Genomic DNA, 15,211 nt, shown 5'->3' with positions numbered 1-15,211 from the left:
ACAAATGAGAAGATAGAACCTTACCATCCAAGGTTAAATCCAATTTAGGTTTCATAGAGGAGAATTCCTGAAATCTAGATAGGCAATCTTTAAATAACATCTGAAAATCCCATTCTTTATGGTTATGAATAATATTGTTTCTCCAAAACCAAAGAACATCAAAAACACACATTGCGAACAAGCACAGATCAGAGTCCTCATTCTCAGTCCACCAAGTGCCAAAATCCATAACATTATTCCATCCCATCATGTCAATGTGTATGCCCCATTTACTATTGAACTAAATTCCACGCGTGATGCAGCATTTCGCAATAAGATGGAATGAATCTTCAATCTTCTCTTTACAGAAAACACAAGTTCTGTCAGTAAAGTTAATAAAGCTGAGTCTGCCATACGTGGGAATACAATCAATCATCAGTTTCCACATGAGAAGCGAGAAATGAGGGTGAACTTTTTGCTTCTAGAGCTTTTTCCACACTGTTTTTGTAATACCGTAGAATTATGAGATTGGATTAGCAAAACCCTAATTAGCTAATTATGTATTACTGTGAAATTATATTATTATATAATTTAATATATGAGAATTGATATGAATTATGACATGTTAAGACTCCGTTGGTGAGTCAGAGGCATTTTAGTAATTTTAACCCGTGAAGGGTAGAATAGTGAAATTAATTTATTAACGTGCTTATGGGACTATATTATTATATAGTATGCCTGTGTTATCTTTTTTAGGTGTGTTCTGACAGGTTGGAGCAGTATAGTCACAACTGGGTATTTCAGGCCGAACCGGGTTCGGACCCGAAATGCAATTTGAATTGCATTATTGGCATTTTATTTATTGGTGAATAGTCTAAAATTGAATTGGGTTTATTTATATGTGAAATGACTTAAATACCCTTGTAGGTGTGTGAGTGTGTATTTTTAGCCCTAGGGGCAAAATGGTCATTTTGACCTTTATGTTATATTTGATAAAAAGATGGGATTTTTTTAAGGAAAACAAATTGATTTTCTAGTTCTTTCATTCCTCTTACCCGAATCATCTCTCTCTCAAATCCTCTTTGAATTTTAAATTTGATTTGGTGAAAATTGCCTTGAATTGAAGCTTTGAGTTTGTGGATTTTTGAGCTTGTCTTTGGATTGAGTTTGAGGTAACTTTCTATGACTTTAATCTTTATTTTATTGCTGAAATTAATTGTTGAGAAAGCATGAAAATGTATTGTGGGTTGTGATATTGAATTTGAGATGCATGTTCATGTTTGTTGGGTTGTCTTGAGCATGCTTAGAGCTTTAATTTCTTGAGTTTGTTTGGGTTAGGTTTGGACAGAAATTAGAGGATCTTATTAGTGAAATTTTCTGTTATTGAGCTCTGGAATTAATTATTTGAAGCTTGAATTCAAGTTCTTGATAATGGAAATTTGTTTGAGATTTAGCTCAAGTTGAAGCTTTGATTTTCATGGTTGATTAATCTGAATTTTTCAGAGTATATAGTGGGTTTTGATGCATGTTATATGTATTCTAATGCCTTATCTTTGAGCTTGCTAATTCATGGGGAATAACTTTGAGTTGTATGTGGATTTGGTATGATTTGGGGTGTGTTTCTTGCTGAAATTCAAGTTGAAGCTTGCTGGTTTCTGGGTTTGGAACCCAGGTGCCGTGGCATGGCTTTTAGCATGCCGCGACCCTCCCCTTTGAGTGGAACATGGGAGTTGGTCCCAGGTGCTGCAGCATGGCTTTTGCATGTCGTGGCCCGCCCTCGAGTTTCTGGGCAGATTTGAGTACCAACTTTGAAAATGCATAACTTTGTGATCCGAACTCTGTTTTGGGAGTTCTTGTTGCTATATTTTTAAACACTACGCAAGTATACGCAATCAAGTAGTAAATCTCACACAGGTGAGGTCGATCCCACAGGGAATTGGATTAAGTACTACTAAATTATACTTATGATTCTATTCGGTAAATCAAAAGCAATTATGATTTAAAAACAGTAAAATATGAAAGAAATTCAGAAAACTTAATAACACAATTTAAAGTTGAGCAAGATGAGACAATAGGGAGGAGAATCCTGTTGTTGTTTACCCAAATCGTTAATGATTAATTACTATCCTATTCTTGCAGTGAATGACAGATTATGAAATAACCTAGCTCCTTTCAGATCTTCTAGATTCTAAATCACATGTTATCTAATTAATTCCTTAATTAAACTAACATGAAATCAGCATTAAGCAATAATCTACTCGTCACATAAGTCATGCGAATACTTTCGTTTCACATAGAACATTGATTATCTTAATTTTAGCATTCTCAATTCTCACTTTTCAGATTTTGAATTGAGATCATAGAGCATGCACAAGGTGATCAATCTTAAACATGAAATTAAGAACAAACTAAGATAATTTCACACACAAGAATTGAGGAATGGTAATTAAACATTAACTAGGCAAAACATTAAACAACAATCATCATCCTCCCTAAATGGGAAATTTAGTTCAGAAATAAATCCATAACCATTCCTATAACAATATTCAACATAAATAAATTAAAGAGGAATAAAGAAAAGAACTGTTGGTGGATGAATTCTGGATCTTCACTTGAATCTCTATGCTCTTCCTGCCGCTCTCAGCTGTGTTTTAGGGTTCCAAATCGCTCTCCCTGACTTTCAATCGCAGTTTTCTATTTATAATTGAAATTTAGGGTTCGATGGACGAAAATGCCCCTGGTCCGTACGGGATCTCGCCGCGGCCAAGCTTCCTCTCGCCGCGGCGAGAAATTGCCAAATTTAGGCTCTCTCTGTATCTCGTAACTCGCCGCGGCGAGCCTCTTCATCGCCGCGGCGACTGATGCTTCTGAATTCTCGAGATCTAGCCGCGGCCAAGCTGTGTTTAGCCGCGGCCAGATATGCACAAAAACTCAAAAATTGAGTTTTCTTCGGCTCAGCACGTCTTTTAATGAATTTCTGCACCCGAGACCTCTTTTATTCCAAAGAACCTGAAAACATAGAAAACAAGCGTAATTCCGTCCCAACACAGCTAAAAACGCACATAAATTGGATCCAAAACATAGGCTAAAAATAGCCTAACAGTTCTATGTATCGTTGGAAAGCTCGTTCCGAGCTCTATGTGGTTATCTGTATTTTAAATGCCATGAGTATCTTTTATGAATGTGGAATCAGGGGTTAACCCTATTTGTGTAAATCCCAGTATTGTGACTAGGATTATCGGCACCTGGTCAGGAGCACCTGCGGATTTGGAATCTCTGCTATTGTGGGACATCAGGTAAGACAGTAGTTAGCACGTAGATTTATGCACGGTGGCACTTATATTGGAAACGATATATGTGAGTAATTAGTAACCGAGATTAGGGTTATCACCCTAACATGAGCGGTTAATAGCCTAGGGTTATTACCCTAGTGATGTATGTTATGTAAATTCTATGCCATGTTGAATATTTGTGTAAATTGAGATTTAGGGTTACGTGTTCAAGGCATAACCAGGTTGGACTCGGTAACTAGAACTGAGATGAACCATTCTAAGGCCTTGTTGTATTTAGACATGTGAGCGCAACATGTAGGTCTACGTTACGTGGACATAAATAGGCATGTGAGCGTAACATGCGGGTCTGTGTCATACAGGCATATGAGAATGGCATTACTGTTTATATAGTGTGATAAATATGTTTATCAATATCTTATTACTGTCTTGCTGGGCTTGGCTCACAGGTGCTCTACTGTACAGGAAAGGGTAAAGCTGTTTCTGATCAGCCATGAGTATGGGAGCTGAACGACGAATGTACATGTTCAGGGCACACTAGACCAAGCAGGTTGGGGTCTACCAGCAATGTATTTTGTGACTCTGTTTTGCCGATTAGGTCGGCCAATAGAAAAGGACTTGTAATAATGTTTTGTAAATATTTTTGGGACCCTGACTTTTGTAACTTTTAGTTTGTAAAGTTTAAATTATTAAAAGTTTATTTTCATTCCATTTGTTATTAAAGTTAAATTTTCGCGCTAATTTTATTAGTAATCCCGTTTAGGGGATTAGGGTTTTGTAAGTATCTTGGGTAGCGTGCCTAATGAATTAGGGCATTACAATTTTAGAACCAAGGAACCTCCTATGTAGATAAACACAGTACGCACTTTTGACTAAAATCAACCCTAATTTTGAGGCTTTCCAAAAAGTGTATCCTTACCATCATGTGGAGGTTTAATTCTAAGGATCGACTCTGCAATATCCTGATCAAAACAAGAATGGATGAGAGCAACATTCCATTGGCGAGTACCCTCCATGAAAAGGTTGAAACTTTATGGAAAGCATGAACCCAGTTGTAGCTAAAGCTACTTTTAGTCTCTTGAATAGTCTTCCACGGGATCCACTGTTTTGTCCAAATGTCAATGTCACCATCCGCGATTACAAAACCAGCCCCTTGAATAAATACTTCTCTAGTTTCAAGAATACCTTTCCAAACTTTTGAATCATTTTCGTTTTTTTCCACTGTGCAAGCATCGAATCTAGAACAATATTTATCACGGAAAACCTTCACCCATAGTTTATCTCTCTGTTGGAGAACCATCCAGCAAAGTTTAGGAATGAGGACTATGTTCATGTCATGAAATGAAATCTCCTAATACCTAAGCCACCACAGTTCTTAGGGTTGTAGATATCACCCCAAAATTTTAGAGCACAATACCGAGCCTTATCTTCCTGGGAACCCGCCCACTAGAACCTCGCCACCAATCTATCCAACTCTTCTCATATAGATACAGGTACCAAAGTCGTGGCCATGAAGTACGTAGGGATGCTTTGAAGGACAGAACATACTAGAGTAGTCCGAGAGGCTTGCGGTAGGCACTTAGCTTTCCATCCCTCAATACGATTAAGCACCTTCTGTTTGAGAAAATGAAAGTGATCTTTTCTTCTACCAGTAAAGAAGAAAGGGTTGCCCAAGTATTTCTCCTTAGTGTTTAGCTTTTGCATACTCAGTAACTTCAAAATATCAGACCTCTTATTGTTTTGCGTGTTGGGGGAGAAAACAATCCCGCTTTTATCTTTGCTGATTCTTTGCCCAGACCACAATTCATACTTATCAAAAATGTCCACGAGACACTTTGCATTTGATTTTGAGGCCTGGCAGAAGAAAATTGCATCATCGGCATATAATAGGTGTGATATTGGTTTAGCTCCATAGGAAATCTTGATGCTTTTTAGTTCATTGTCATGCTCTGCTTTTAGAACCATCTTAGATAACACTTCACTACATAAGATGAAAAGAAACGGGGACAGAGGGTCTCCCTGTCTAAGGCCCCGATTAGGATTGAACGGAGTAAGAGGCGCTCCAATGAGAAGAATAGAGTAACTAACAGAGGTAACACACGACATAAGCAGAGTAATGGCTTTGTCGGAGAATCCGTTAGCTTTCAAGACCCTGTGCAAGAAGACCCATTCGAGTCTGCCGTAGGCCTTGCTCATGTCACTCTTAACTGCCATGATTCCTTCGTTGCCTTTCTTGTTTTTGCCTGCGTGAAGCACTTCTTGAGCGAGGACGGAGCATTCCATAATCCATCTACCCGGGATGAAAGCCGATTGATAAGGAGAAACTAGCCTATCCATGATACTCTTCAAACGATCAGTAAGGATTCGAGAAATACTCTTGTAACAAAAGTTGGAAAGGCTTATGGGACGGAATTTATCGAAAGAGCTTGCATGGGCAACTTTAGGAATGAGGCAAATGAAAGTCTAGTTGATTTCGCTGGGCATAATTCCATGGGCAAAAAAATCCTTCACCGTTTGACAGACCTGATTACCAACAATACTCCAATATTTGCGGTAGAAAATCCCTGGGAAGCCATCAGGGCCAGGCAATTTTAAGGGGTGCATTTTAAACACAACCTCGCGAATCTCCTCATCATCATGGATGTTACACAGAAAGATATTCTCCTCAGGTGCAACTTTATCCACAAAAGTGAATCTAATTCGTCATTAATCATCGGCTTTGTTGACTTGTACAGATCTTGAAACTTAGCTTGAAAATAATTCCTAATATCTTCTCTCTAATGCAACCATGAGCCAGGAGATATTTCAATGCAACTAATTTTGTTATGTCTTTGTCGAACAATCGTCGAAGCATGGAAAAACTTCGTGTTACCGTCCCCATACTTACTCCAGTTTTCTCTTGATTTTTGTTTCCAAAGCCTTTTAATCTTAGCCTCCATTTCCAATATTTCCAATTGAATGACTGCTTCATTCTCAAGATTACTTTGCAAGACAGGGGCACTTTGGATCAGTCCAAGGATGTGCTTGAGTTCTTTCAGTCTTTTATCACAAAAGCCAAACTTGTTCACATTCCAGATTTTGAGGTCCTGCTTCGTAATCTGTAACTTTTTACAGAGTTTATTGCCGCAGAATCCTGATGTGTTTTTAGTCCAAGCCAGAGCAATAACATCACCACATTCAGCACTTGTAGTCCAGACTTCCAAGAAACGGAATGGATAACAAAATTTTTCTCTATTGCACCACACATTAAGACAAAGTGGTGCATGATCAGAACCATATATAGGGAAGTGGTTCACCAAAGCATTAGAAAAGTAGATCCACCATTAAGAATCAACAATAGCTCTATCCAGGCGTTTACGAATATGGTAAGTAGCATTTCTCGCATTTTTCCAAGTGCAAGGGGAACCAACAAAACCTAGGTCCACACCGCCCAAAATGAGCAAAAATTCCTTCAAAATGAGTCCCTCATTAGGATGGAAGGGACGCCCTCCTATCTTTTCGTTTGCCTCCATAATAATATTTAGATCACCCATAACAGCCCATGGTAGAGAGCAGTCCTGAACTTTGGTGAGGAGCTAGTCCCAATAAGATTTTTTCAGAGCCCCATAAGGAGGGCCACAAATACAAAGTAAGACCCAAGATGAACAACCCGGAGTCAAAATAACATTAGCTTTAAAGCCCAATTCAAAAACATCCATTATATTTAGTTTCACCCCCATTCTCCAAGCAATACAAAATCCTCCGGCAATGCCCATAGCAGGTATACAACAATGATTTAAAAAGCCTATTCTATTTAAAACAGCAGTCATAGAGTCCGTGCTCACCTTAGTTTCTGAGAGAAAGATAATATCAACATCTGTCTCTCAAATTAGACTTCGAAGTGTCCTTTCTGTAGAAGGCCGACGGAGCCCCCGACAGTTCCAAGATAAGCACCTCATTGGGGAGGTGGGGGCATGCTTTCGGTCGCCTCCTTGAGATGACAAAAATCCTATACATAGGTGATTAGGATTTCAACACATTTATCCAAAATAGCCCCCAAGTTGTTGGGTTTTATGCCCTAAATAAAACTATATTTCAATGCAATCCATATTATTCAATATCAATAAAATAACAGAAGTATTTTTCATTCATTTGTTTATGTTTTGGTTCATCTTATCAATTGTTTGTCTATTTGATTTATAAATTCATTCAAACCCTTTTCACATACTTGATCATGTTTATTGTGTTGTCAACAAAGTGGAAAGTAAACATGACTATGTGAATAAAGATTCTTAGATTTATCAGAACACTGGGTTTTACTGATATGACAATCTACAACAGAGTTTACTTGCATTTGGAGAAATGCTATGTTCTTTCCAGAGCATTGGTTAAAGTAAAGCTTGGGTTGGATGCATGGAGTATGCATTGAAATGGACCGATATTTAACTTTGATATAGATTTATTAAACTTACCGTAATATCTATTCAATTCAATATCACTTAGTTGATCCTAGATCAAATGATCTAAATCCTGATATGATTAGGTTCAATCTCAAGAGTATTATTCGTGTTCTTTGATTTGTTAGTTAAGCCTACTTTTGGGTCAGGGTGATACGTACATTTTGGGAACACGGTAGTGCAATTGAGTGGGAGCGCTAACATAAATATGGAATCTATAGCTTCTATATGGCGAATAGAAAGTAAAGGATGATTTACTTCGAGCTTAACCAAACGAAAATAAATGGTGGAGTACTCATTTCACTTAGCTGAAATATCATTTATACAGGGTTAAGTGTTTTAAGGATAAAATACATTGTAGGGTGTTACGGTAATTAAATCCCTTTACAGTGTAAATCATCCATATAGAGGATCATTGATCAAATTAGGATTATAACAATGGATAATTAATGACGTGTCTATATGGTGGAACATATAGAGCGTTCTATATAACTGAGAGTGCAATTCTAAGTTCTATGCGTGGATTCAACGAAGAATTAATAAGTCAGTGAATTTAAGTTGTAAATTCTTGATCTGCTTATTGGAAGCTCGGATATATAGACCCATGGTCCCCACACTAGTTGAGACAATATTACTTGTAAGACTCATTTAATTGATTTTAATTAATCAATTATAATTCTCAAGTTAGACTATGTCTATTTGAGAATTTATCACTTATTAAGGGCAAACCAGTAAATAGAGAGTTTAAAGGGTATATTTATTAATTGGGAAACTTTGATTAGTTTTATTAATAAATAAAATAAATGACAATATATTATTTGATAATTAATTATAATTATTAAATAATTAGATTTGACATTTATGTGGTTGAATTAGAGAATTGGTAATTTTTGAGAAAATGGGAAACTAGAAATGATGAAATAGGAAAGTTGGAAAAGTGGAAGGTTTGTTTCCACAATGCTATGGCTGGCCACCGTTGCTTCCCTTTTCTCATTTGTTTTTCATTTTTTAATGCCAAGTAATTCAACCATAACCCTATGTGGTCTTCTATAAATAGAAGGTAAAGACTTCAGGTTTTACACACTTTTACAGTATTATTTTCTTTCACTCAAAAACACTCTTGAAGCCGCCACTCTCTCTCTCTCTCTTCCTTCTCTATTTTTCGAAATCCCTCTAAGTGATAGAGTAGTGCCCACACAAATCAAGTAATACCTCAATCATAGTGAGGAAGGCTGTGTAGAATTCAGAGTCAACAAAGAAGGACATTCGGGCTCAGATATTGATTATACTCTGCGACAAAAAGGAATCAAGGGTTAGAGATCTGAGTGGAAGGAGACATATTATTCCACTGCACCCAATGTAAGGTTTCTCATACTTTATATTTGTTTAATTTATTATCGTTTTAGAGGTTCATATTTAGGTTGTTAAATCAACATACTTGTGAGTAGATCTAAGATCCTGGTAAAATAATTCCAACACAAGTCACTTGGAGTGATACTCTTAACCTCAATAGCCGCCTTCCTCTTGCTGCAAGTTTTAACTCCAGAGCTCCTGCTTCTTATGAGACCCACTACCAAGGACTTTCTTGTTATGCTCCTTTCTCTTAGGCAATGTCCCATGTCCATCACTACCCCGAGAGAATTTGGACTCGGGATCCAGAGAGAGAAAAGCATCTAGGCCAGGGATTGGGGAGGCATCCTCGTCGTCAATATCAGAGATGAAATAATGGGTGGAGATGGTACCGGGTTATACCAGGTATGGGATTTTCTTTTTCGGGTCCCAAGCATATGGGTAATAAGCTCTGAAAGCTTAGGCGAGTTGAAGATAAGTGTCTATTAGGCTTTGAACTTATTAGTAACCTCATGCCCATACAATTTCAGGACTAATTCTTGTAGTTCAGGATTATTAGTGGGCCAAGTAATAGGGATTTCATCAGGGTAGTTATGTGCCCTTTGTGATCTGTAAACCCAGAAATAAGGGATTTCAAGAGATTGGGCAGTAGAAGGCCCAACATCAAGCACTTTACCATTACCACCTTTTGCAAAATCTGGGCTAGGAAGGTCCAAGTAGTTAGGCCCACTAGGAATAGGGATTCTTGAATTTCCATAGTTTCCTGCCACCCTGTCCAACGACATTATCTGAGTATTCGTACCTTGTACAGAGGCACAATCCCTGTCCTTCGCAGACGATCAGGCAGCAGCACTCCTCGTATTCGTACTGACAGCCCCTGCACTAAACCCTTATTTGTCGACTCTGGTCTGCACAACATCGCCGATGCTGACCCGAGGTTGTCTTCTATGCCAAGACCCACTCCTCGCCATTTTATGACTATTCAGAGCACATTCCGATTGATCAACCCAGGTACGAGTCACCCCTTTCCCCGCCATAGAGAAGCAATTGCTCCTACATGTGTCATTTTTGATCCAAGGACCATACATTTGAATTGCAGCTCTGGCCTTAGGAATCACCATTGTCGTGGGTGCATGTCACATCTTTTCTATGTGAGCAAGCCTTCTGCAGTTAAAACAAAGATAAGGAAGTTTTTCGTATTTAAACTGGATCCAAGTCTCCTCCTTTCCATCAGGTTTAATAAAAAACCCCACTACAAGAGGGTGAGTTATCCAAACATCCAACCAACATCTCAGATACCCCCTACGAACTAACTCAAACTTGGATTTTTCATTTGTTTTGACGAACTCCCCTGCTTTCTTGGCAATAATGGTAGTATTGTCACCTGATAAGAATCTCGTGGGAAGATCATGGAATTGAACCCAGTAACGGGCCACTTCAAACTCTGCCATTCGCACCTCACCTTCCAGTGGCCAAGGTTTGAGGTTGAGAAGAACCCCATTAACAAGCCATGGGTATTTGTCCATGACAAAAGAGCAACCCACCTCTGTGTCAAAAAAGAAGCCTAAGACTCCTTCTCTACATTTCTTCATTCGCCAAACCCCAAGATTCCGCCATATCCCCATCAGTCTTTTCTTTACGACAGAATTCGGCATGTCTTTACAACCCATAATTTTTCCTACGCAAGCCTTGTTTGACACTATATCCTCGAGTGTAATATCTTCAAATAGCTCTAGCATTTCCATCTCCATTGCACTGTCTCTTTCAAGCAATTTCCCACTAGCTTTATCAACAACATCAACAAGGACATCTAGAGAAACTTGAACCTCTTTCTCCATAATAACTTAAACAAGACTACACAGAACTTGACAATATAGACGAACCAAAAAACAAGTGAAAACACCCCAGACTCTCTCACAGTAACGAGAAAAGGGCTTAGAAAAAGACTCAAACGAAAGAAAACTCAGTCCATAACAGACTAGAACCAACTAGGGGACATTCTAGTTGTTTTCATTTTTATGATGTTACTGAATAAGCTGTAATTCCAATATTGGCGTAAATAAGTTGAACTAAAAAGCGAGTTAAGTTAGTGTGACATATATGTTAGCTTGTGATAATTGATACCATGTCTAGCTAGATACAAAGAACTTAGATTGTGTGGATATGTAATATACTGGCGTGAGGTTATCGACTCTCCTTATATTGAATTAATTTTTATTTTTCTTGAAAAAAATTGTATTAATTGCTATATTTTCATATTGGCAACTAATCACTATTGTAGTTTTTATAACTCGGATTTAGTAGACAATAATATAATTAATCACCCCCTCAAAAAAAAGAAAAATATATATAATCAATCACATTTTTTTTTGAAATGATAATCAATCACATTTTCATGAGTATACTGATTTTTTGTCAAAATAAAACTTAATAATAATCTGATATAGAGATATTATGACAAAACTAGTTATATTTTCTGTATCTGTTCGTGTGAGAAATTATCTTAAAGTTGATTATATTTAAAAATCAAATTGTTGAAAATTGAGCTCAGTGTCTTATTTTTATTATTTTGGAAAATATAAGATCCATTTTATCATTTAACAAAACAGAGAGTTTAATTAATATCATTTGCAAAATACCAGGACCAAAATAGTATTTACTCTATTCTTTTTTGAGAAAACAATTTTCTAGTCACAAACTTATCAGCCCCTAATATTCTCGTCAGTTTTTAGGGAGAATGCAAGTTCAAAGACTGCCACTTTCCATTGCCCCTCTCTCTCCACCACTTTCCTCAAACTATCCCCTTCTTCCTATGACTAAACTTTTCTTGTCCAAATCAAATTTTCCTTATGGTCCTCTCATATTGAAAACAATCTCTACCAACCACCTTGCCTAAGTTAATGAGTGGAGTATCTGCTAAACAAGGATATGTTGATGGCGATGGTGATTTTGATTATGATGATGGGTTTTACATGAGGAAGTGTGTGAAGATTGCAAGAAAGGCTATCGTGTGTACCAAGTCCCAACCTCTTGGTGGGTTGTGTTATTGTCAATGATGGAAAGATTGTTGGCCAAGGGTTTCTTCCTAAAGCTGGCCAGCCTTATGCTGAGGTAAATCTCATTTTTATTTCATTACTTTTATTATTATTATTTTTTTATTAGGTTTTTTAGTACTAAAACTTCGTGAAGTCAAAGAGGTTAAACAAACAACTTTTTGAAGTCAATTAGTTATAATAAAGTCATATTAATGTTGTATTGTTACAAAAGTAATAAAAGGCATCAGAAGATCTGACTAGAGTTAGTTGACATCAAGGGTTTGTTTGTTAAATTCTTTGATTTCTAGGTGTTTTTAGTACTGAAAAACTTTATTTCTGATGGTAGAGGTATGACTTTCTGGGTATATTTATTAAGTGGGCATGAAAAACTAAAGCTTATTTGATCTTCAATTATTAACCTAGTGTTTGCTATATTGTGGAAGAGATAACGAATGGTCAGAACATGGTTCCAACTGCTGTCTTCTGGAAAAGAGGTTCTAACAAAATAATGTTATGATTCTTTTCTGAACACTTGATAGTGTTTTTGTTGAAGCTTATGCTTAAAGAACTAGTATTTTGCTCAAGTAACTTTTCTCATGTTGAGTAAGGGGGCATGTTCTATAGGTATTTGCTCTTAGAGATGCTGGAGATTCAGCTGAGAATGAAATAGCGTATGTAACCACTTTGGAAGAACTCCACCATGTACTGAGGATCTCATTAAAGCCAAAGTGAAAAGGGTGGTGATTGGAATAGATCCAAATCCACTTGTAGCATCAAAAGGGGTCAAGAAACTCAGATATGCTGGAGTTGAAGTTACTATAGGGATAGAAGAAGAACTATGCAAGAGCTTGAATGAGCCTTTTGTCCACCTAATGCTCACAGGGAAGTCTTTCATCACACTTAGGTAAATAAAATTAATTGGTACTTTTGATTCTTTTAGTTAACTCTACAAATGAGTACCGTATTAAACTGTCAAGTTTGTGTGGCATTCTGGATTTCATAGAGTTTTCATATGAGCATTTTAGGTGTGAAAATATGTCTCTTCTTGACTAACAGATACTCTCTCTCAGTCAGTGGCCAGATTTTAGACCAGCTTTGAGAAGGATCTACAAAGTCCATCGGTTATTACTCGAAGTTGCTGCAGGAATATGATGTTGTTATAGTTTCATCTGCCTCAATAACCGACAAGTTATTGATTCCTCAATCCCAAGACCCTGGAGCCAATGACCCTTCTGGATCATTGCAGCAAGTAATAATAATGGTTCTTTGAATAAAATCTTTGATTTTTCGATAGAAGTAGCTACTAAGGTGATAGTTTTCAGTAACCAAGAGATAGTAGAACCAAAACTCATTGAGAGAGAAACAGTAGTTTTGGATCAAATCAACTTGAATGCCCGTTCTTGAATACAGTAAGTGCCAAGGATTTTGTAGCATTTTGTTGGATTTGAGAGGAAGTGTACATGATATGAGAGAGCTACTGAAAGAGGGTTTTGAGTAAAATTTGATGCGAAAGGTTGTGATAGAAGTGTTGCCCCAGTGGGTTGAAAAGGATGGTAAGAACTCTTGTGTTGCATTAAGCAGCTTGGATAAAAGTTTGGACAACAAGAAATTGAAGCCTAAAATCTCCTGTAAGAGTGTTTTACTTGAGAGATATTTTTGAGTGAAAAATCTCAAATAAGGGTATTTTACTTTGAGGAGTTATAGTTATGTGGCTCTTCTCTTGTTACAAAGAAAAGAAAAATTGCAAATAATAGTAACAACTGATTTTGGAATTTATATTAAGAGAAAATTGTGGTAAAAGTTTCAAAAACATCAATTTGATGCAGATAAATTCTTAATCTCAAAAATTTGTGGTAATAATCACCAAGCTCCCAATTCTTGTTAGTCTGTTAGTCCTCATTTTAATTGATCCATTAACTTATTCAAAATTACCACGTGTCGAAGTATTATTAGTTCAAATAATAATTTTAATTAAAAAATAAAATAAATAAATTATTTAAAAATCATACAAAATGAGTTTTTTTTTTCTTTTTTCATTTATTTTTCTTTTATTTTTTTTTTATTATCTTATCTTTTTTCTTGGTTTTCTTCATCTTCTTCATCCAACTTAATCCTTACCCCTATGACCTTGATCTACCACAACCTCATGACATGCACGGCCACACTCTCGCTCTTGTCAACTAGGTAGCAAAAACCCACCACCCACCACCCATCCTCTCAATCTCTCCTTGTCACTGAGATCTCACCCTCTCAATCTCTCCCGTCGTTCTCCTTTAGATCTGACAAATCGTACCAATGTTTTCACCATGACAACAAGGTCTTTGCTCGTCTCCGGCTCCAACGACCACGACAGCAAGGTATTCATTCATCTCTGGCTTCAGCGAGTTTCTGACTACTAATTCCTCCAGTCGAAGGCCAAGGCAGTACCACCGACTTTCTCAGTCGAACCCACATTTGCATCTAAATCCCTAGTAATGGGTTTGGGTCTTGGGTTATTTGTTGTTGTGATTATCAATGATTGAGTGAGGAATTTTGACCACTGAATGTATTTAAGGATTTTTGATTATGAGATATTTGTTATTGTTTTTTTGTTCTCGGGGTGGTGGTCTTGCCGGAATTGGGGTCTCATTGGGGTTTGGGTTTTTTCGGTGGGGTGGTGCTGGGTTTTGGGGTGGGAGTTAGTAGGTGGTGGGTTTTTTAGGGGGTGGCTTCTGGAAAGCATGAAGAAGAAGAATAAGAAAGAAAATAAAAAAAAATTAAAACAATTTATTTAGTTTTTTTAATTTTAAATTATTTTAAATTAAAATTATGATTTGGACCAATTATTTATTAACACGTGTCATTTTAAATTAGTAAATATATCCATTATAAAAAAGTACTAACGAAATTAAAAATATAGTGACCTTGAGACTATTACTATCAATTTTTGAAGTTGATGACTTATGTAAAGACTCGGTTTTGGATGTCAAAAGAAACAAAAAAAATATATGTGTATGTATATAGTAATAAGTAAGAAAAGACTCTCTCTCTCTCTCTCTTCAGACCACAAAAGAAGAACCCATAAATTCAATTACCGACGTAACTCTAGCGACCACTCTCCGACCCCATGCACTGGACCATT

At 36.9% G+C, this 15,211-nt stretch overlaps 1 pseudogene; it reads left to right on the top strand.

The window, feature by feature from the left end:
* The first annotated feature begins 11,955 nt into the window (after positions 1 to 11,955).
* Positions 11,956 to 14,348, top strand: LOC115720391 (riboflavin biosynthesis protein PYRD, chloroplastic-like; annotated as a pseudogene).
* The last annotated feature ends 863 nt before the right edge of the window (positions 14,349 to 15,211 follow it).

Source organism: Cannabis sativa, chromosome X (genome assembly GCF_029168945.1).
Source record: "Cannabis sativa cultivar Pink pepper isolate KNU-18-1 chromosome X, ASM2916894v1, whole genome shotgun sequence".
Classification (NCBI taxonomy): Eukaryota; Viridiplantae; Streptophyta; class Magnoliopsida; order Rosales; family Cannabaceae; genus Cannabis; species Cannabis sativa.
This window is presented reverse-complemented; position numbering and strand designations above follow the sequence as displayed.